The 23,141-nt window shown below is 41.5% G+C and overlaps 1 protein-coding gene across 3 annotated transcripts in view; it reads right to left on the reverse strand.

Annotated features, from left to right (window-relative positions):
- LOC106586262 (dedicator of cytokinesis protein 9) overlaps window positions 1-23,141 on the reverse strand; it is a 122,232-nt gene that overhangs the window by 97,645 nt on the left and 1,446 nt on the right. The window lies entirely within an intron of this gene.

The raw sequence follows: 23,141 nt of genomic DNA on the forward strand, positions 1-23,141 counted from the left end.
TCACCTTCGAGTCCTCCATCACAAACAAGGCTGATTGGGAGCACGCCCCAAGGCTTACATACACAGCACGTCCGTGCTTTATTTACACGGTCCCGGCGCAGCAGCAAAGTGCAAGCCCAGTGCAATCCTGGTTCCTCATGATAAGTCCCTTTAAAACAAACGAGGAGCAAACAAAAACAACTCCTCAAGTAGAGTCCTCATTCCACTGTATACACAGCCTGGGACAGAGAAACCAAATACTGTCACATGGGAATATGATTTCCTGCTTCATAATACATTGGTTTATGTCTATTGTTTTTTTGTCGCCTTTTGACTTTAATTTTCAACATGTCAGCTGATGTAACGGACCACACACACGCATAAATGATCATACCTAATACTGGCCCTGCAAAAACACAGTCATTTGTATCTAGGGAGAGCGGGAGGGGTACAGCACAATAGGCTTGTGTCAGGTTTCCAAAACAACAGTTCAGTCTTTCAAGTACATTTGCCTCGACTGGGACACCACTTATCATAATTCCTCTACGATTGAAAGGTTCTTAAATATTAGCATTTTTCCTGAGCACAATAAAGAGAAGGATGAAACACCCACAACTCAAGTGTAATTTTTCCAGATCAGAACTCCAAACAGCTTTACAGGCTATAAAACATTACCGCCAACCCCCAACCCACAGGCCACACACAATCCAAATAGCAGGCCAGGCAAACTGAACACGAACCCTGCCCATCCCCACCCGGTCTCTGAGAACAGCCCCCACCCTTGTGGGCCAGGCCTCCCCTTCTCCCTCCCTGGGCCTACAGTTTCAGACTTAGGAATTCCAACTATGCAGCCAGCCTGATGAAAAGTAATTAAAGTTTATCCCCACTGGCTACGGCAGACAGGTACCATACAGATACAGCCAGTGCAGTGCACAGAGCCATACGTGAGCTAGGCTATGATGATAAAGAGCTCCTCAATCCCATTTAATCAAACTAGCAGCAGGTAACGGGGGAGGGGGATATGATCAGAGACAGTGGCGACCAGTCATTCAGGGCATTTTGAGCCCCTTGGGTGCTGCCATAGAGTCACATTAGAAGTGCCCATCCAAGAAGGCTCAAGGTCATTGGCCACATATAAAATGATGTCAAATCAGGTTATATGTACAGTAGCTTTGATTGAACTGATCATGTCAACATCATACTTTCAAAATCTTAGCTAGCTGTTGTCGACATCTGCTGGAAAATCCTTTTTAAATCCTTGTCGAAATAATGAAGAGAAATAATAGATCAAATGTATCAGTGCTCATCGGCCATTGGAAAAACATTACACAAGTTGGAAATCGGAAATTCAACAATGAGTGGTTTGGAAGGAATCAGTGACAGTGGCTAACTGCAAGCACTGCAAAGCAATCACTAGCCTGCTACTCAGTGGAGTGGCTGTGTGGTCCCAAATCTGGGATTAAGAGGATCTTTTCCAAGTTTAACATGATAAACATTCAACATTGGCCTTGCTGTCAATGAAGCATGATTTGTGCCGTGCTCAAGACTGTTAACTCGGAACTGCCGAAAACCTGACTTCAATGAGTTCGGGAATAGACGAGCTCCGACTGGGAAAAATACGTTTTGAAAGGTCATCCAACTCAGAATAGCAAATCCGACCTCTTTCTAGAGCTACGACCTGAAAATCAATGATGTCATCATGACCTTTTTCCAGAGTTCCCAGTTGTTTTGAAAGCACCATAAATCCAGAGAATGCCAGACTTTGATGACAAAATTTGCCCATGAAGGACCGCCGTGCCACCTTCCTGTTCAAGTGAGCACAACAAGGTGAGTCCAAAAATGTCTTGTATGCTGCTGCATAAATGATGTAATATGCCAAGGAGATATGTATACTGTAGCTAAGAAAGTATTACTGAGTGTATGTTGTGTAGTAAGATGTTAGTAGGCCATGTGTCTCATCCTAATAATTTGCCGTTGTGGGCACCGTTTGTCAACATTATAGTGCAACTAATAAGTCGCTCTGGATAAGAGCGTCTGCTAAATGACGTAAATGTAAATGTAACTAATGTATTGTTTAGTAGCTTTGCTGGCATGCATCCCACTTTTTTAAATGTTTTTACCCCACCAAGATCTACCTGCTAAAATGGCCTAATCTCCATTTAAGGTTTTATGATTTGAATACAAAAACACATCTAAACTTGCCTGTTGATAACAAAGCATAGATCCAATGGGACGAATGAAATACTATGACTGCAGTAGCAGATCCAGATAAGATACAGACAACTGGCACTGAAACACACAGACAGACTAAAGGGGAAAATTCCAGAAGAACAATAAAGTTTTACAAACTTTCACTTTCATCTTACTGTAGGCAGACTCCAGTGGTAGAGACCTGGAATTTTAAGTAGATTTCCAAACACACCTCAGCATTCCTCCAACGTCAGAAGACAAATATACTGTACCAGAACACTTTTCCCTGTGTGAGTAAATAGTAAACACTCTATAATCTTTAAAAAAACAAAAGCACATTAGGTTTTAAATGTGTGTTATCAAATTGAATATTGACTGTAGCTATAAAAAGGGATTTATTGATGATTTCAAAGTGTACTCTAATTCCACTCTCTCTACAGTAGATGACCACATGGAGCGAGTCTGGGTGAAAGGTCAATGATCACAGTTAACCGAAGTCAAGGTGGGCTGTGTGGCTGCGCAGATATGACAGTCTCTTCAAAGCAGATGAACCTACAGTATAGTAGTAGTCCGCTCTGGTCAGTCAATAGTTTGGCTCTAGGACTCTACAAATAGCCAGTCAATGAGACACATACCCCTAGAATCACCAGGGACTTTAACCTTGGTGTGGAGCTTGACCATACACTATACAGTAATACTTAATCTGAGCTGGATTATACTTTAAGGCAATTCACAGGAAACATTTAGGTGCTATAGGCTCTGATGGAGGAGGATGTGGCTCTTCATTACCTATGTTTTAGGAATAAGAGGGGAGCAAAATGTCTCTTGAAGAGGGCTGGGCAAACAAAAATGGGGGACTATATTGGAAGTGGTTCAAAAACGGAGAAAAGGCCATGCAGAGGAGTAAAGAAAACAGATGAGAGAAAGCTTGGCTTCAATTTCACCCTTCAGGGGCACCGGTCGATTCCCACAATTACAACGTTAAGGTAGTTAGTAGAGGGGGGTAAAGGGAGAGAAGCAATACTTTTATAGACAAATCAAGGGGCCTGAAAGAATAAAAAACACACCTCACAAAACAAAATAAACAACCTTTTAAATTAAATGTGTTCTCCATCAGTAAGTAAGATCTGTCTAGATTACACAATACTTCCCACACTTTATCTCCATGCAGTAAACACGGACCGGTCTCCACTCTCTGCTAGGTCCTGCACAGTTGGACGAAATGCTTTTGAGGACATAATCCCCTGAGTTTAATCTATAAAACTAGGAGGTGGAGGAGAGGCAAAGCGCTGATCATACCCATAAAGGTTTTATGCTGGACCAATTTCATCTGCTGGTTATTGGAACATGGCCACGCACTCACAGGCCAATGGATCAGCCGTCTGTGTGTGTCCGAGCACAGCCATAGACTTCCTGATATTCCTCTGACTCACTTCCTGTAGAAGGGCTGGGACGGACATGTGAGGGCCTGCCGTCTTTCCCCTTAATGACCTCATTAATATGGCTACTACCTCCAAGCTGCTTAGGGCTAATGGAGACAGACATACTCATATCCTTTCTTTAAAAATGAGCAAGAGTCTCTGGCATTACCAGGAGCTTTATCAACATATGACGGGCACACCCAAAAGATAGAGGTATGTGAGGTTAGGTTGAATATCTCTTCCAGAACTAAAGCGTCTGTGGGAAGCTACTTCCCGGCGTCTGGTGAATATGTGGTTTATTGGGCTTCCCTCCAGGGGCTGAGGGGATGACATGACATGGTACCGTTCCATATGCCTCCTGGCTCCCGCCTGCCTGTCACTACGTCTCCACTTCAGTCACACAACAGGACAGGAATACCTTATTGGATAACAAATGAAGATTACTACAGTTCTAATCAGTTTACACTGGAATGCAAACTGGCTTTGAAACATTATCAGAGGAGGAAAGAGAGGTCAGGAGGATATGACTCAATCAGTTAGTCAGTCCCTCACCGCCACACCTACAGTTGAAGTCGGAAGTTTACATACACTTAGGTTGGAGTTATTAAAACTTGTTTTTCAACCACTCAACAAATTCCTTGTTAACAAACTATAGTTTGGCAAGTTGGTTAGGACATCTACTTTGTGCATGACATAAGTAATTTTTACAACAATTGTTTAGACAGATTATTTCACTTATAATTCACTGTATCACAACTCCAGTGGGTCAGAAGTTTACATACACGAAGTTGACTGTGCCTTTAAAAAGCTTGGAAAATTCCAGAAAATGATGTCATGGCTTTAGATGCTTCTAATAGGCTTATTGACATAAGTTGAGTCAATTTGAGGTGTACCTGTGGATGTATTTCAAGGCCTACCTTCAAACTCAGTGCCTCTGCTTGGCATCATGGGAAAATCAACCAAGACCTCAGAAAAAACAATTGTAGACCGCCACAAGTCTGGTTCATCCTGGGGAGCAATTTCCAAATGCCTGAAGGTACCAGGTTCATCTGTACAAACAATAGTACGCAAGTATAAACACCATGGGACCACGCAGCCACCATACCGCTCAGGAAGGAGACGCGTTCTGTCTCCGAGAGATGAACTCACTTTGGTGCAAAAAGTACAAATCAATCCCAGAACAACAGCAAAGGACCATGTGAAGATGCTGGAGGAAAAAGGTACAAAAGTATCTATATCCACAGTAAACCGAGTCCTATATCGACATAACCTGAAAGGCCGCTCAGGAAGGAAGAAGCCACTGCTCCAAAACTGCCATAAAAAAATCAGACTACAGATTGCAACTGCACACGGGGACAAAGATTGTACATTTTGTTTTTAAATATACTCTGGTCTGATATAACAAAAATAGAACTGTTTGGCCATAATGACCATTGTTATGTTTGGAGGCTTGCAAGCCAGAGAACACCATCCCAACCGTGAAGCACGGGGGTGGCAGCATCATGTTTTGGGGGTGCTTTACTGCAGGAGGGACTGGTGCACTCCACAAAATAGATGGCATCATGAGGTATGAATATTATGTGGATATATTGACGCAACATCTCAAGACATCAGTCAGGAAGGTAAAGCTTGGTCGCAAATGGGTCTTCCAAATGGACAATGACTCCAAGCGATACTTCCAAAGTTGTGGCAAAATGGCTTAAGGACAACAAAGTCAAGGTATTGCAGTGGCCATCACAAAGCCCTGACCTCAATCCCATAGAAAATTTGTGGGCAGAACTGAAAGTGTGTGCGAGCAAGGAGGCCTATAAACCTGACTCAGTTACACCAGCTCTGTCAGGAGGAATGGGCCAAAATTCATTCTGGGAAGCTTGTGGAAGGCTACCCAGAACGTTTGACCTAAGTTAAACAATTTAAAGGCAACACTTCCAAATACTAATAAAGTGTATGTAAACTTCTGACCCACTGGGAATGTGATGAAAGAAATAAAAGCTGAAATAAAATCACTCTACTATTATTCTCACATTTCACATTCTTAAAATAAAGTTGTGATCCTAACTGACCTAAGACAGGGAATTTTTACTAGGATTAAATGTCAGGAATTGTGAAACTGAGTTTAAATGTATTTGGCTAAGGTGTATGTAAACTTACGACTTCAACTGTATGTGTGGGTGCTGATCAACCGAAATAGCATCCTTCAACTAAAGGATACAGGCTAGAGTGAACAGATATCCCACCGATTGAATTACATAATGGTATGGTAGCAAGATAATCTGTTGAATGTAACGTATATTGCACAGCATTCATACACTTTAGCAGGTCTTAGGAAGTACTTGAGTAAATGAGGGGGACGTTTTATCATGTAGGGAAGTGGTCTTTAAACCAGCCTTTAAAAGCCTTGCAGGAGGCATGGCTGACCCCACGACCACCCAAAAGCTCAGTGCACCCAAATAACACTCCATCTGGATGGATGAGAGAGCACCAGAATCAAACAAACTGTCAGAGCAGCAGAGAGAGCATTCCAGACTCCAAAGAAACTAAACTCACTTCAGCAACAAGCCTCGACTTGACCAACGCTTGCCTCACTCTTATACACACACACACACACACACACACACACACACAACACACACGATCAGTGTTTTGGTAACAAACCAACATTTCTGAGTTCAAATATTATCATGAGAATACTTTCAACATTTGAAGGAGAAGCAGTTGTGTGGAAGCAGTCGAAGTGTTGTCATGGGTGGTAGGGCGAAACAGGTCCCAGAGCAGTTGCCCTGCACTTGTTAACAGGAAAACACCATCTAGCCAAGCTCTTTAGAACTCAGGCACTTTGTTATGGTAACCTCCCTTGTGTTCCAAAACAGTCAGGCTCTATTAGGGAGAACGGTCAGTGGGCAGGTTTCCCAGCACTGCCTCCCAGTCCAGCTACAACCACAGGAAACCACCTCTATCTAGGAACTCTCAGGCCTCTCTACTCTCACAAGATGGGAGACAGGAAGTCATGGGCACTTCCTGTTTGGGCAGGGTCTATCGATTTTGGGGCAGTGCAGGTCAGTGGCGTATTCAATGGGGTGCAAAGTTTAGAGTGTTTTCACTCAGAGCTGGAAAATGGAAAGAGTTGCTCCATTCTCTCGCCTCTGGTCCAAATGGAGAGTTATTTCTATCTCACCAAGCACAATTACATAACAGCCTTTAAATCAGTACACACAAATGGAATCCCAGGCTTAGCCACAGAGAAATCAATGGGCTACTCTGCCCCAGGGCCAATATATCGCACATCTGAGAATACAATAACCTATTGGAGAGAAGAGTTGGGAAACATAGAAGAGACAGTACTTTTCCTTTTTTTGTTGTTGCAGGAAATGTTTAAATAAGTCTGAAATGACCACACCTCTGGAAAAGTGTGATTATCCACCGGCACAGTGCACTTACTGGGGTGCAAAGAATGTCTTCTGGTTAGCGGTCACAAATATATAAGAAAAGTAGAAAAGTTGACCTATTCTATTGGTCAGCTTGTCGAGAAAGAAATGGCCTATCCCAAACAGACTCTGGGAAAGTTGTGTCACGATAGATCTCAAATTCATACAGCCAGTAGGCCTAGGTTAAACATTTTTTGAATATAGCAATGAGTCTGATGGCAACAGATCAGAACGTTTGACTTAAAAACGTTGACAAACTATTATTTATTCACATTACAGGCACAGCAATGTGCACAAGGCAGTAGGCTACACGCAAATGTTTGTTCCATAATGCAATTAGCGGGAAAACACTTGTCAAAAGTAAGCGGTTTCATGTGACAAATGAAAATATCAGTTCTACATTTAGAAACAGGGGAGATGTAATATACAACAACTAGCACGCATGAAGCAAGGTAACACATGCCTTATAATATGCAGTAAAACGTTCAGGTTTGCAATGATTAAGTATGTGTTTTCAAAGTGCATACTGCCTCCAGCTCATTGCAAAGTGGTGTTAGACGCGCTGATGAAACCTGCCTTCCGTTGCTTATGCATTTGCTGTTTCAGATGCTGTACTGTCGCAACAGCGCTGGCGCTGTCTGACAGATTTTCCGCACAAAAGCTCTGTATGCTGTGCGTGTGTGATAAGATACATACCGAACATACAAGCGCGCCAATTTAATTCCACTCAATTATGCAAACTAACCTATAGACTGATAAGCATGACTGTTCAAATTTATTTACATCGACTGGTATTTATATTAATGAATAGGCCAAAAAAAAAAGTTATTTCGAGATGGGATTTTTTTCTTCTTCTCCCAGACAATTGGGCAATGCTATATAAAAATCAGCGTTTCTATTTATTTTTGGCCAGAAGCTGGCTAATACCAGCTAACTGAAACCCTGTCAGGGACTGTCAATAAATTACACAAATGTAAATGGGACAATGATTTTCATGTTGCACATCTTTTAGTTGACTCATTAAATGCTTTCAATATTTGTGTATGAATTTCCACAATTTATAGTCGATTTGAGTTTAAGTCATTGAAATTTTAGAGCCATTGACCTTTTAAAATATTGTCCCATGTGCATTGTGCAATTTACAGATGGTCTCCCTAACTAGCCCCATGGGGAAATCAAATGTCAAACCAAATTGACCATTGGCATTACGATCGGGTCGCGTGCAGCTGTGCTCCGAATGAATGATTACTTGGGTGCTGCCAGCCGTGGGCAGGATTAAGGAAAACTGTTACCGTACCCTTCATTCCGTGACACCATTTTTTCCTATCATCTCGCAAATCTGTTTTGGACGAGACTGACTATTACCAAAATGATCCTATTTACATGTTCTAGTCAATTTTGACACTAGAATAAATGTTTGACTCATATCAATGCCTCTGTAGGCCATTTTCAAAACGAGAAGGTGCTTTTTAGGGGGGCAGTCACTAAATTGAAGTTGTGCATCAATATTGAATTTTAAACACCCGTAATATAGTCGATGAAGTGCCCTTTATTATAGACCACATGGATAATTCAATAAATCAGATTGTTTTATATGAATAAAGACTTGCTAAAGTCCCAAATTGTTGCATTTTTGACATGTTCCTCCATGCACCGTCTGACTTTAAGGAAGATTTTAATCCATTTAACAACAAAATGTTAAAATTCTCACCATCAATGTAAAGCCCTAGTTATTTTGCTGCTCTGACAGTCATTTCTGAAGATTAGTGATTCATTTTAAGGTAAAACATTTTTTTTTACCTGTCAGTCATTTTAAGGTCAACCCTGTTACATGAACTGAACATCTCATAGTCAAATCATAGTGTAAAAGCAGGTGAGCGGTTCTCTATTGGTAATTTTCTGGTGTTTTGTGGTGGAAAACTGAGTGGGTCGAGCATAACAAGTTAACCCTGTTACCAAGAGGCAGACAAGCTACAAATGTTTTAACAATTTCATATTATTTTGTGAAGCTTTCATTCAATTGCCCCTCCATGTTGCACACAACAAGCTTCCATTCCCTCCTTCACAAGGGGATTTATGCCCGATTTAGGATGAAATCGCCAAATGTGTTAAGGTCAACCCTGCTACTTTGTTTGACCTCTACGGAATTGGTGTCCCTCCACTGGGACTGTTGCGCTAACGTGCGCTAATGTAATTAGCATGATGTTGTAAGTAACAAGAACATGTCTTATATGTGCAGAAAGCTTAAATTCTTGTTAATCTAACTGTACTGTCCAATTTACAGTAGCTATTACAGTGAAAAATAACTATTGTTTGAGGAGTGCACAACAACAAAACGTATCACTGCAATGTCAACCTCTGAAGGTAAATAATGTATTTACATTCAGTAATCCTGCTCTGATTTGTCACCCTGAGGGTCCCAGAGATAAAAATGTAGCATAGTTCTGTTTGATAAAATCTATTTTTAAGTTTGAACCCCTGCTGTTTCTGGCCCCACACCTACCCTGCCCGGCCATCTAGATGTGTGAGGGTTAGTGTCTTTTCTGTAGGGAAGCTAATTTTCCATCATGTATGACCTTCCTGGGTGTGTGTAAACTTACATTTTCAAGTACATAACTATAGAGAACATACAAAATTGATATGGTAATAAAAAAATCAAAAATCAATTGACCAATTCGGCACATTTGGGCAGACTTGATACAGTGAGGGAAAAAAGTATTTGATCCCCTGCTGATTTTGTACGTTTGCCCACTGACAAAGAAATGATCAGTATATATTTTTAATGGTAGGTTTATTTGAACAGTGAGAGACAGAATAACAACAAAAAAATCCAGAAAAAACACGTCAAAAATTGTATAAACTGATTTGCATTTTAATGAGGGAAATAAGTATTTGACCCCTCTGCAAAACATGACTTAGTACTTGGTGGCAAAACCCTTGTTGGCAATCACAGAGGTCAGACGTTTCTTGTAGTTGGCCACCAGGTTTGCACACATCTCAGGAGGGATTTTGTCCCACTCCTCTTTGCAGATCTTCTCCAAGTCATTAAGGTTTCGAGGCTGACGTTTGGCAACTCGAACCTTCAGCTCCCTCCACAGATTTTCTATGGGATTAAGGTCTGGAGACTGGCTAGGCCACTCCAGGACCTTAATGTGCTTCTTCTTGAGCCACTCCTTTGTTGCCTTGGCCGTGTGTTTTGGGTCATTGCCATGCTGGAATACCCATCCACGACCCATTTTTAATGCCCTGGCTGAGGGAAGGAGGTTCTCACCCAAGATTTGACGGTACATGGCCCCGTCCATCGTCCCTTTGATGCGGTTAAGTTGTCCTGTCCCCTTAGCAGAAAAACACCCCCAAAGCATAATGTTTCCACCTCCATGTTTGACGGTGGGGATGGTGTTCTTGGGGTCATAGGCAGCATTCCTCCTCCAAACACGGCGAGTTGAATTGATGCCAAAGAGCTCCATTTTCGTCTCATCTGACCACAACACTTTCACCCAGTTGTCCTCTGAATCATTCAGATGTTCATTAGCAAACTTCAGACGGTCATGTATATGTGCTTTCTTGAGCAGGGGGACCTTGCGGGCGCTGCAGGATTTCAGTCCTTCACGGCGTAGTGTTACCAATTGTTTTCTTGGTGACTATGGTCCCAGCTTTCAAGTTATTAGTCGAAAAGGACCCATGAGCGCCAACATCTGAAGTTCATAGGAGCATATCAAATTGGGTGTCAAATGAAAGCTAAAGAGTATGTTTTTGGCATAGATGATGGCATTGATACATTTTTCAACCATACTCCATCTTAAAAATGCGGTATAAGTAAAGGCTTTGATTTCTGGATAAACAGATGGAAAAGGGTTAATAGATAATGTCTTAAGAAGTATTAGAAATACATCAAAACATAATAATTTTGACATAAAGACCCTGCCAACCAATATCAACACTTCTATTTATTTTTGGAGAAATTGTTTACAGTCTGTACATTTAAGAAATATTGCCTTGTAATTCCATTACTCCCCAAAAATACACTGCTCAAAAAAATAAAGGGAACACTTAAACAACACATCCTAGATCTGAATGAAAGAATCTTATTAAATACTTTTTTCATTACATAGTTGAATGTGCTGACAACAAAATCACACAAAAATAATCAATGGAAATCCAATTTATCAACCCATGGAGGTCTGGATTTGGAGTCACACTCAAAATTAAAGTGGAAAACCACACTACAGGCTGATCCAACTTTGATGTAATGTCCTTAAAACAAGTCAAAATGAGGCTCAGTAGTGTGTGTGTGGCCTCCACGTGCCTGTATGACCTCCCTACAATGCCTGGGCATGCTGCTGATGAGGTGGCGGATAGTCTCCTGAGGGATCTCCTCCCAGACCTGGACTAAAGCATCCGCCAACTCCTGGACAGTCTGTGGTGCAACGTGGCGTTGGTGAATGGAGCGAGACATGATGTCCCAGATGTACTCAATTGGATTCAGGTCTGGGGAACGGGCGGGCCAGTCCATAGCATCAATGCCTTCCTCTTGCAGGAACTGCTGACACACTGCAGCCACATGAGGTCTAGCATTGTCTTGCATTAGGAGGAACCCAGGGCCAACCGCACCAGCATATGGTCTCACAAGGGGTCTGAGGATCTCATCTCAGTACCTAATGGCAGTCAGGCTACCTCTGGCGAGCACATGGAGGGCTGTGCGGCCCCCCAAAGAAATGCCACCCCACACCATGACTGACCCACCGCCAAACCGGTCATGCTGGAGGATGTTGCAGGCAGCAGAACGTTCTCCACGACGTCTCCAGACTCTGTCACGTCTGTCACGTGCTCAGTGTGAACCTGCTTTCATCTGTGAAGAGCACAGGGCGCCAGTGGCGAATTTGCCAATCTTGGTGTTCTCTGGCAAATGCCAACACCTGCACGGTGTTGGGCTGTAAGCACAACCCCCACCTGTGGACGTCGGGCCCTCATACCACCCTCATGGAGTCTGTTTCTGACCGTTTGAGCAGACACATGCACATTTGTAGTCTGCTGGAGGTCATTTTGCAGGGCTCTGGCAGTGCTCCTCCTGCTCCTCCTTGCACAAAGGCAGAGGTAGCGGTCCTGCTGCTGGGTTGTTGCCCTCCTACGGCCTCCTCCACGTCTCCTGATGTACTGGCCTGTCTCCTGGTAGCGCCTCCATGCTCTGGACACTACGCTGACAGACACAGCAAACCTTCTTGCCACAGCTCGCATTGATGTGCCATCCTGGATGAGCTGCACTACCTGAGCCACTTGTGTGGGTTGTAGACTCCGTCTCATGCTACCACTAGAGTGAAAGCACCGCCAGCATTCAAAAGTGACCAAAACATCAGCCAGGAAGCATAGGAACTGAGAAGTGGTCTGTGGTCACCACCTGCAGAACCACTCCTTTATTGGGGGTGTCTTGCTTATTGCCTATAATTTCCACCTGTTGTCAATTCCATTTGCACAACAGCATGTGAAATCTATTGTCAATCAGTGTTGCTTCCTAAGTGGACAGTTTGATTTCACAGAAGTGTGATTGACTTGGAGTTACATTGTGTTGTTTAAGTGTTCCCTTTATTTTTTTGAGCAGTATATTTTCGAATTTCTCTCCCTCATGAGGAGAGAGGATAATGAGAGTTCATAGAATTAACAAGTAATGGTAGACCTACCAATCAGTTAGTGATTTTACATTTTGTTTATGAATTATTATGCGATTAAAAACATGTCATTCTGTTTCCAAAGTTCGCATCTGCACAGTTCTTCCACTAAATTCTTCTTTGTATAAATGTCTGTGGAAAGTGTTAAACGTAGTCCTAATAGATTTGTATGGTTTGTTAAATTTTGAAATCAATAGTTTTTGTTTGGCATACATTTTAAAGTGAAAAAAACTTACTCCGTTACTATGGAATTTCCCTCGTATCATTGGTCATAGCTGTGTCATATGGGCTTTAAATGTTTCCAGTCTAGTGAAATAGCTTCTTAACATTAAAAGCAACCCCTTTCTGACATTTAAACGTGGAAAAAAATTTGACAGGAAAAAGCATTCCAGTTGTATACTAGGCTAGGGCATGAAAAGCAGCTGACCTCTTATTCCAGTTATTTCTGTTGTCTCGTCCTATTTAGATAACAGATAGATGCCACTGAAATAGAATGCACAACTCTAGCAGATGATCTGCAATTGAGCATACAAGGCCTCTCCAACTCAGTCCAATTCCCAAATGAGGATTCTCTCCCAGTGTCACAGTCATTACGTGGAGTTGGAATGATGGACAATACTATCTCTTAATGAATACAGCAGGCCAGAGCCCATTGCTTAGGATAGTAGTGCATCTATTAAGGATATCAGAGAAGATAAATGCTGTCTACAAGCCAGACTGTTGTGTTGGGGGAGGCGCAGAGGGCTTGTTCAGTGTGCTAGATCAGTGGCTCTACATTTTGCCTTGGCCAAACCACAGAGGAGAGAGTGGGCCTCTTGATGGTCACATGGGCTCATGTATTATTGAACAAAGGAAAAACCTGCACTCACTGAAAAATTATTTAAGTAGTAATGTATTTTATTTATTTTTTAGCAGCAGGTCAGAACAAACTGACGTGTTTTGGTAAACGCCGACAAAGGCTACCACCGAAACGCATCCGTCTGTTCTGACCTGCTGCTAAAAACAACACATTCAAATGTCAAGAATATTTCAGTGAGTGCAGGCTTTTCCTTTCTTCAATAATGCCTTTTGAACCCGGCACCCAAATACTTTGTTACTACACACATTTGAGCTGAGTACGCCAATTTCTCTTTCTCATGTATTATTGACCCAGGCAGGCTGACAGCTGATCTGTTTCACCATCTCACCCCCTGGACAGGTGTTCACGCGCTACAGTTCCGATTACAAAAACGCATACACATTTCCCCAAAATGTTCTCCATGTTTTATATGTTTAATTAAAGTACAGTTCCAGCAATTACAAAATATCCCAATTTAAAATGTATTATCGAATAGTCCTACAGCTTGGTCTGTGCTCGGGTAATATGACTCGAGTATAAAAAGAGAGGTGCATGCAGGCCCAGGTAGCCCTAAGCGTTTTATTCAGCTTGACCCCCTGTGGGATGGTGTGGCTTCCTTGACATGCCCTGCTGAATGAGATAGAGCATGAAAGAGAGAGAGAAAGAAAGAGACGAGAGAAACCAGATAGAGATCGGAGAGAGTGCGTGCGGGCAAGCTGATTAGGGACAACAGTGATAACCCACTAATCTCCTGACTGGCCTGGTGGCATACAGCATGTCACAGCCCACCCATCACCCTCTCTTACTGACAGGAAACCAAATCATTCATACACAAGGCTCACAGGGCCCAAGCTCAACACTGGATTCATGACTGTAAAGGGCCAAAAAAGTGAATTACACATTTAAAAACGCAGTTATGCACACATTTATAAAATCAAGTCAAAAGAGTCTACTTCACAGGCACTCTAACCCACACAACATTAGACCTTGTCCCTTATTTACAATTAGCAGAGGTAAGAGAAAGACTTCAGATAAAACAAACGCACACAATGGCAAACAATGGTCGTTTTGAGGGAGCACACTTTGAAGAGTGAGTGGAGCGCATGTCACAAAAGACACCTCACATATAAATCGAGTACAGATTCAAAAGCCAGGCAGTCACTATTCACTAGAGTCCAAGAAATACACGGGAGACAATGGCCCTGTCTGAATACCCATACTAGCGTACTACATAATTAAACTGCATACTATGCACTCACTTCACTCTCTTCATACTATTTAGCACGTACCGTTTAGTAAAAAGTAAGCAGCATGCCACGGCCACAACGCAGTAGCGGCTGCTGATTGGCTGAGTAGGTGGGGTGGGGGTGTCGAGTGCAGGTGGATTTTTCCAAATTTAACCTGAATCACATTAACCAGCCTGATTATAGCTCATTTGCAGTTTGATTAATTTCTCTAAACTCTGAATAGAATAGGAACGGAGTTATAGGCCTATTTAGGTTGGTTACAGACAGACTATCACATTTGGCCTATACCCTAGTCCGTATAGCCCATCTATCCTATTTAAAAAGGACTGAAGACTTAAGTGTCTTTGAACCGGGTATGGGATTTCACGCTCAAAAAGTTTCCTGTGTGTATGAAGAATGATCCACCACACAAAGAACACCGAGCCAACTTAACACAACTGTGGGAAGCTTTGGATACAACATGGGCCAGCATCCCTATGGAACGCATTCAACACCTTGTGGGTGGGTGGGGGCAACACAATATTAGCAATGTTTTGTCATTAATGTTTTGTACACTTAGTGCATATACAGTGCAGTCGGAGAGTACTCAGACCCCTTGACTTTTTCCACATTTTGTTACGTTACAGCCTTATTCTAAAATGGATGAAATTCACGTTTTTCCTCAATCTACACACAATATCCCCTAATGATTGCTTGGAGTCCACCTGTGGTCAATTCAATTGATTGGATATGATTTAGATGCACCCGTCTATATAAGGTCGCACAGTTGGAAATGCGTGTCAGAGCAAAAACCAAGCCATCAGGTCGAAGGAATTGTCCGTAGAGTTCTGAGACAGGATTGTGTCAAGGAACAGATCTAGGGAAGGGTACCAAAATATTTCTGCAACATTGAAGGTCCCCAAGAACACAGCGGCCTCCATCATTCTTAAATGAAGAAGTTTGGAACCACTAAGACTCTTCCTAGAGCTGGCTGCCCAGCCAAACTGAGCAATCGCGGGAGAAGGGCCTTGGTCAGGAAGGTGACAAAGTACCCGATGGTCACTCTGACTGAGTTCCTCTGTGGAGATGGGAGAACCTTCCAGAAGGACAACCATCTCTGCAGCACTCCACCAATCAGGCCTTTACAGTAGAGTGGACAGACGGAAGCCCCTCCTCAGTAAAAGGCACGCGACAGCACCTAAAGGACTCTCAGACCATGAGAAACAAGATTCTCTGGTGTGATGAAACCAAGATTGAACTCTTTGGCCTGAATGCCAAGCGTCACGTCTGTAGGAAACCTGGCACCATCCCTACGGTGAAGCATGGTGGGGGATGTGTTTCAGTGGCAGGGACTGGGAGACTAGTCAGGATTGAGGGAAAGATGAACGGAGCAAAGTAGAGAGATCATTGATGAAAACCTACAGCGATGATCCCCATCCAACCAGAGCTTGAGAGGATCTGCAGAGAATGGGAGAAACTCCCCAAATACAGGTGTGCCAAGATTGTAGCGTCATACCTCAGAAGACTCTAGGTAAAGGGTCTGAATACTTATGTAAATGTGATAATTCCTGTTTTTGCAATGTCATTATGGGGTATTGAGTGTAGATTGATGAGGGGGAAAAACTATTTAAAAGATTTTAGAATAAGGCTGTAACGTAACAAAATGTGAAAAAAGTGGTCTGAATACTTCCAAATGCACTATAAATTAAATAAAATAGTGTTTTGATTTATGTACTAGGCTATTTCACATAAAAACGTGGACAGTCGGGTGCTTTGCAAATTCAGAACCTCTGGACAGCAGCATAATAAACTAAAGCACTGATCATTGGGAACGAGATCAGAATGACTGCTAAGGCTTGATCCATAAATTAAATTAGGCAGCCTAGCCTACAAAACTGAAACAATCTATATGTTTAAATGAAATGGCCTGATTAAAATGATGCATCCACATCTCAAGTCCTCGGTGCCGACTCATTCAGAAACCAAAACACGGTTTAGTATTTAGTTTAAAAGCTCAGAGAAAAGGCCAAGTAAACCAGAAACACTTTAATGAGAAAACAGAAATACAGAAATAAAAAATAAATCCAAAATACCTTTTCAAAGATGTCGCCTACGACAAAAACTACTTAGCCTAAATTTGAACACCACCACAGAAGCATTGCTATTCTGCATCTTCCCAATTAAGTAGCCTAGTTTTGTTGTTTGGCTACTTGAAGAGAACTAGGGCCTATCACTCGCAGCCCACCTCTTCCAATGCCTTGTGGAAAAACTTGCATCGAGTTCTACTAGATGAAGAGCTGATTTGAGTAATATCAACCTGGCATTTAAATCAGAGTTGAGTTTCCAAAAATCACATAATAAATGATTCTATTCTCGCCTACTGAAAATGCGTCATGCACGATTGCGTTGTTTCCCGCTATTCGTTGATTTCGGTAACGCATCCCCATATCTAATTGATCAGCTTCCATCAAAACCAAAATGAGTATGACATCCGGGCATTTAAAGTATACTTGATTTTCAAAATGTCGCTTACTATTAAATTGTATTTTTCCGCATACTCAAAACGGTCTAATATTTAGGACGCAAGTATGGGTATTCGGACATGGTCAGTGTTCCCTCTCTGTGGCATAGCCTATTCTTAACTTGGTGACAGGGGTCGGTATTCAGAAATTCAGATGAATACGTACCCAAATTAAACTGCCTGCTTCTCGGGCCCAGAAGGTAGGATATGCATATTATTGGTAGATTTGGATAGAAAACACTGAAGTTTCTAAAACTGTTTGAATGATATCTGTGAGTATAACAGAACAGATATGGCAGGCAAAAATCTGAGAAAAAAATCCAACCGGGAAGTGACTTGTAGTTGTTCTATCTAATCCCTATTCAAACTACAGTGTCTGTAGGGTCATTTTGCACTTCCTAAGGCTTCCATTGGCTGTCAACAGTCTTTAGAAACTTGTTTCATGCTTCTACTGTTACTGGGCAGAGAATAGGAGCTCAGTCAATCAGTGGACTGCCTGGGACCAGTGAGTTTTTTACTGCGCGGGCAGGCTGGTGCACCGCTCCTTCTTTTTCCTTTGTAATGAATACGCTATTGTCCGGTTGGAATATTATCAAAGTTTTATGTTAAAAAGACCCTAAGGATTGATTGTAAACATCGTTTGACATGTTTCTACGAACGGTAATGGAACTATGACTTTTCGTCTCTGGTTTTGCGTTATGCCTTTGGATTAGTGATCTGAACGCGTGAACAAAACAGAGATATTTATGTCCAAATATGGAGTTTTTCGAACAAAAATAACATTTCTTGTGGAAGTGGGAGTCCTGGGAGTGCATTCCGATGAAGATCAGCAAAGGTAAGGGAAGATTTATAATACTAATTCTGAGTTTAGTTGACTCCAGAACTTGGCAGGTAACTGTATAGCTTGCTTTGATGGCTGAGCTCTGTACTCAGAATATTGAGAAGAAAAAAAAAAGTGCTTTCGCCGTAAAGATATTTTAAAATCTGACACAGCGGTTGCATTAAGGAGAAGTGTATCTATAATTCTTTCAATAACTGTTGTAAATTTTATCAACGTTTATGATGAGTATTTTTGTAAATTGATGTGCTCATTCACCGAAAGTTTTGGTGGAAATACATTTTCTGAACATCACGCGCCAATGTAAAATGGGGTTTATGGATATAAATATGAACTTTATCAAACAAAACATACATGTATTTTGTAATATTGAGTCCTGTGAGTGTCATCTGAGGAAGATCATCAAAGGTTAGTGATTAATTTTAGCTGTATTTCTGGTTTTTGTGACGCCTCTCCTTGCTTGGAAAATGGCTGTGTGGTTTTTCTTGTTTAGGGGCTGTCCTAACATAATCTAATGTTATGCTTTCGCTGTAAAGACTTTTTGAAATCGGACACTGTGGTTGGATTAAGGAGCATCTTTAAAATGGTGTATAATACTTGTATGTTTGAGAAATTTGAATTATGAGATTTTTGTTTTGAATTTGCCGCCCTGCTATTTCACTGGCTGTTGATAGTGTGTACCGCGGGTGGGACGCTACCCAGAGAGGGTTTACACGACCACCTGAGGCATCCCTGCGATGTTGCACACATGTTATTTCTTCTATCTGGACCAAAATGAACAAGGGAACAGACAGACAGATGACTTCAGCAGGTACTATAGATACTAGATATTCCTGAAGTTCTTTTTTCAGGCTAATGGAAGTTTAGTAATAAATCCTGAGACACAAAGCAGAACAGCTCAGGGTCTGTCCTGTTGACCTTACTGTACGAATGGCCATTATGTCTCATCCTTTATCCTCAATGAAGTCAGCTGGAGCTTCTTATGAAATGAAAAGTCAAGTATCTGAGGACACATGAACCCTTACAACTCTTACTGAGCGGTCTGTCAGTACACCGCTGTGAGGATTCATATCATGGAATAATAATGGCATGACTCACAAAAACAATTGTGACTGTTACAAGAAATGATGCCTGAAGAAAAAGCATCATGGACGATAACAAAAGAACACAAGTGGAGGAGGGAAATGGACAATTACACGGGTAGTGAGCGGATGTGCTTCACGACTGTTTGTTGATGCTCAGTAGGTTAGGGCCTCTCTACACTACTTTAACGATACAAACTAGGTCCAGAAGAGATACAGTGCCTTGAGAAAGTATTCAAACCCCTTTACTTTTTCCACATTTTGTTGTGTTACAGACTGAATTTAAAATGGATTACATTTAGATTGTGTCACTGATCTACACAAAATACCCCATAATGTCAAAGTGGAATTTAGTTTGTAGAATTACATTTTTTTTAATTTAAAAGTCTTGAGTAGATAAGAATTCAACCCCTTTGTTATGGCAAGCCCAAATAAGTTCAGGAGTAAAAATGTGCTTAACAAATCGCATAATAAGTTGCATAGACTCATTCTGTGTTCAATAATTGAGGTTAACGTGATTTTAGAATCTCTGTACCCCACACATACAATGATCTGTAAGGTCCCTCAATCGAGTAGTGAATTTCAACCACAAAGACCAGAGAAGTTTTTCAATGTCTCGAAAAGAAGAAGGGCACCTATTGGTAGATGGGTAAAAAAACAAGCAAAGCAGACAAATATCCCTTTGAGCAGGGTGAAGTTATTCATTAGCCTTTGGATGGTGTATCAATACACCCAGTCACTACAAAAGATACAAACGTCCTTCAAAACTCAGTTGCTGGAGAGGAAGGAAACTGCTCAGGGATTTCATCATGAGGCCAATTGTGATTTTAAAACGGTTACAGAGTAGAATGGTTGTGATAGGAGAAGACTGAGGATGTATTAAAAACATTGTAGTTACTCCACAATACTAATCCCTAAATGACAGAGTGAAAAGAAGGAAGTATGTACAGAATGTTTGGAAAAAGTCCCTTAAGAAATACTGCAAGAAATGTGTCAAAGAAATGAACTTTATGACATGAATACAAAGTGTTGTGTTTGGGGCAAATCCAACAGTACCACTGTTCATATTTTCAAGCATGGTGATGGCTGCATCATGTTATGGGTATGCTTGTCATCGGCAAAGACTAGGGACGTTTTTCAGGATAAAAATAAATGGAATACAACTATAAACACAGGCAAAATCCTAGAGGAAAACCTGGTTCAGTCTGCTTTCCAACAGACATTGGAAGACAAATTCACCTTTCAGCAGGAAAAATAACTTAAAACACGAGGCCAAATCTACACTGGAGTTGCCTACCAAGATGACATTGAATGCTCCTGAGTGGTCTACAGTTTGGACTTAAATCTTCTTTAATCTACAGCAAGACTAGAAAATGCCTGACTAGCAATGATCAAGAATCAACTTGACGGAGCTTGAAGAATTTTCTAAAGAATAATGGGCAAATATTGTACAATCCAGGTGTGCAAAGCTCTTAGAGACTTACCCAGAAAGACTCACAGCTGTAATCGCCACCAAAGGTGCTTCTACAAAGTATTGACTCAGGGGTGTGACTATTTATGGAAATGTGATGTTTCTGCATTTAAATATTTCTAAAAACATGTGTTCACTTTGTCATTCTGGGGTATCGTGTGTAGATGGGTAAGATTAAAAAAAAAATGTTTTTTTTATACATTTTGATTTCCGGTATGAATACTTTCTGAAGACGATGTACTTGTGTAGGGTAAAGAGATGGATCTAGATTCAAATCTTTTGAAGACATCTACACCACATATCCTCGAAATAATTACGTGCGATATGGTTTAGATGAGAAGCTCCTGTATAGTTTGAATAGCTATCCTTATTTTGTTTGTCTGTACACTATGGTATGCCAGTAGCTTCACTCACAAATAAAGCAGGAATGTCCACATCCAAGGCTAGTGTAAACAGCAAATATGATGAAGATAAATACTGTAGATCACACCAGACATATTTTACTAATGCCATATTTGATCATTATTATATAACTAATGTAAATCCACCTTTTGTTTGATTGAGACATGAAATGCTCTGCTGGGCCTCCTGCCAAACAGTTTATGGGACATCTGATTTCTCCAACTCCCTCTGAGACAAATAAAGTGGCCCACGCGAGGCTCCAAGGGCCTTGGCTACACAGACATTATACAAGTGTCTTAAATTGGTCTTTCACACAGGCCCCTGGACCATGTGACAGGCCTGGAGGCTGTGTGTGATGACATCCCTCCTGATTTACAATCCTCTAGGCTCCAACCAACAGCAGGGCCAGTGAGGATCTAAGTTTAGCACCATTAACTGAAATCCAACATGGACTATTGATTGCAATTACACAACTGCCCCCAGCTGTTTTATAGCACTTGTGCAATAACAGATCATATCCAGCTGCCATCGATGGATTAGTTTCCACACTTTTCCTAACAAGGAAAGCAGACCTGGAATACAGAGCCTTTAAATTGAGAGGAATCTTCTCAAATGTATCCAATGCATTTCTGTTCTAATGTAATACGGGAGAGAATGCCGAGTCCTGTTTTGTTTCAAAGGCAGACTTTGGAGTTACTGCCACCACCACGACAAATGAAAAGCTTATGACGGCCATTATGGTTGTCACAAAGAGAGATCTGGCTCTGCTCTGAGCGTGCATGGAGAAATAGAGGGACATCTCAGCTGTGAGCCCTGTCCACTGGCACATCCCTTTATTCCAACAATAAACAAAGGGGCTCTGCCCGGTGTGTCCTCTCAGAAACATTACATGAACTGGCTAATCAGTGGAACAGTGGACAGTATTTGCCTCTGAAATCTAACTTTTGCACTTGATCCTATCCATGATCAGTTTGAGTAATAGTTTGAGCCATACAATATCTACTGACCAAAGAGCATCTATTCAGTTCATTATGACTTCTTAGTGGGTATTTGGATTACAATCTTTCAGACAATACAATACATTTGTGTTTCAATGCAGACTGAAACACAATCGTCCACAATGGGGGGGGGGGATCCGTCACAATCTCCCCTTTATGTCACTGAAAGAGATCCTTCTTCCTCTCTGAGGGTATTTACATGTTTCATGGAGGAATTAATTACAAGCCGTGTGTGTGGATGATGGTCTTGTGTAGAATCACATTCCTGTCCCACTCCACTGAGGGGCTCCACCAGAACAACAGAGCTATACTTCACACTTTATTCTTCCTACCATTCACCTTATGTTGGTCAGTGAACTTGGGAGTTGTTCTTATTCACAATGACTTCCTTATAAAACACATTAGTTTGCATACCTCTAGTCTCCTCCAGAATCATCTGGCTTGGGTCCATGAGAAAAAAATGAATGAATGAATAAATAAATAAATAAATAAATAATATGAAGGTGTGGTTGTGGGTCTGGGATCTTGAGTCAGGATTCCATTTCCCTGACAGAGAGCCTGGACGGTGTCCGTTTCGGTTACCTAGCAACTCCTTCTAGGAAAGTTGGAACAATTACTCCAAACACCACACCAAACACAGTACACACAAAAGGGTCAACTCCTTTCTCTCCAGAGCCTTTGCAAAATTAATATTGCGATACCACAGGCCCCGTTGCCCAAATGTTTCAAACTGGATGGTCAAATTCATCATTAGACAAATGGCACCCGATACTGTCTGGGACACCGACCATGAAATTGATGCCAAATACTTCTCTTTGTAATGTGGTGCCTCTGAGAGCCTGTCTATGGACATAGACTACCTCACTGATACTAAATACCCTATAATGGGGCAGAGATTCCTAACATTTACTTGGTCATTATATAAATTGTCATTTCTAAAAGCAAAGAAAAAAAAATCCTTACACATACACATGAAGGGGTTTAGTTATGTACTAAAATGACCTTTTTCCTTGTATCAGGCAAATATGTTGACCTGAAGGGACAATATGGTGGCCTATTGAGTACAGTGTGCTAATACCGACATGTG

This window comes from Salmo salar, chromosome ssa25 (genome assembly GCF_905237065.1).
Source record: "Salmo salar chromosome ssa25, Ssal_v3.1, whole genome shotgun sequence".
Classification (NCBI taxonomy): domain Eukaryota; kingdom Metazoa; phylum Chordata; class Actinopteri; order Salmoniformes; family Salmonidae; genus Salmo; species Salmo salar.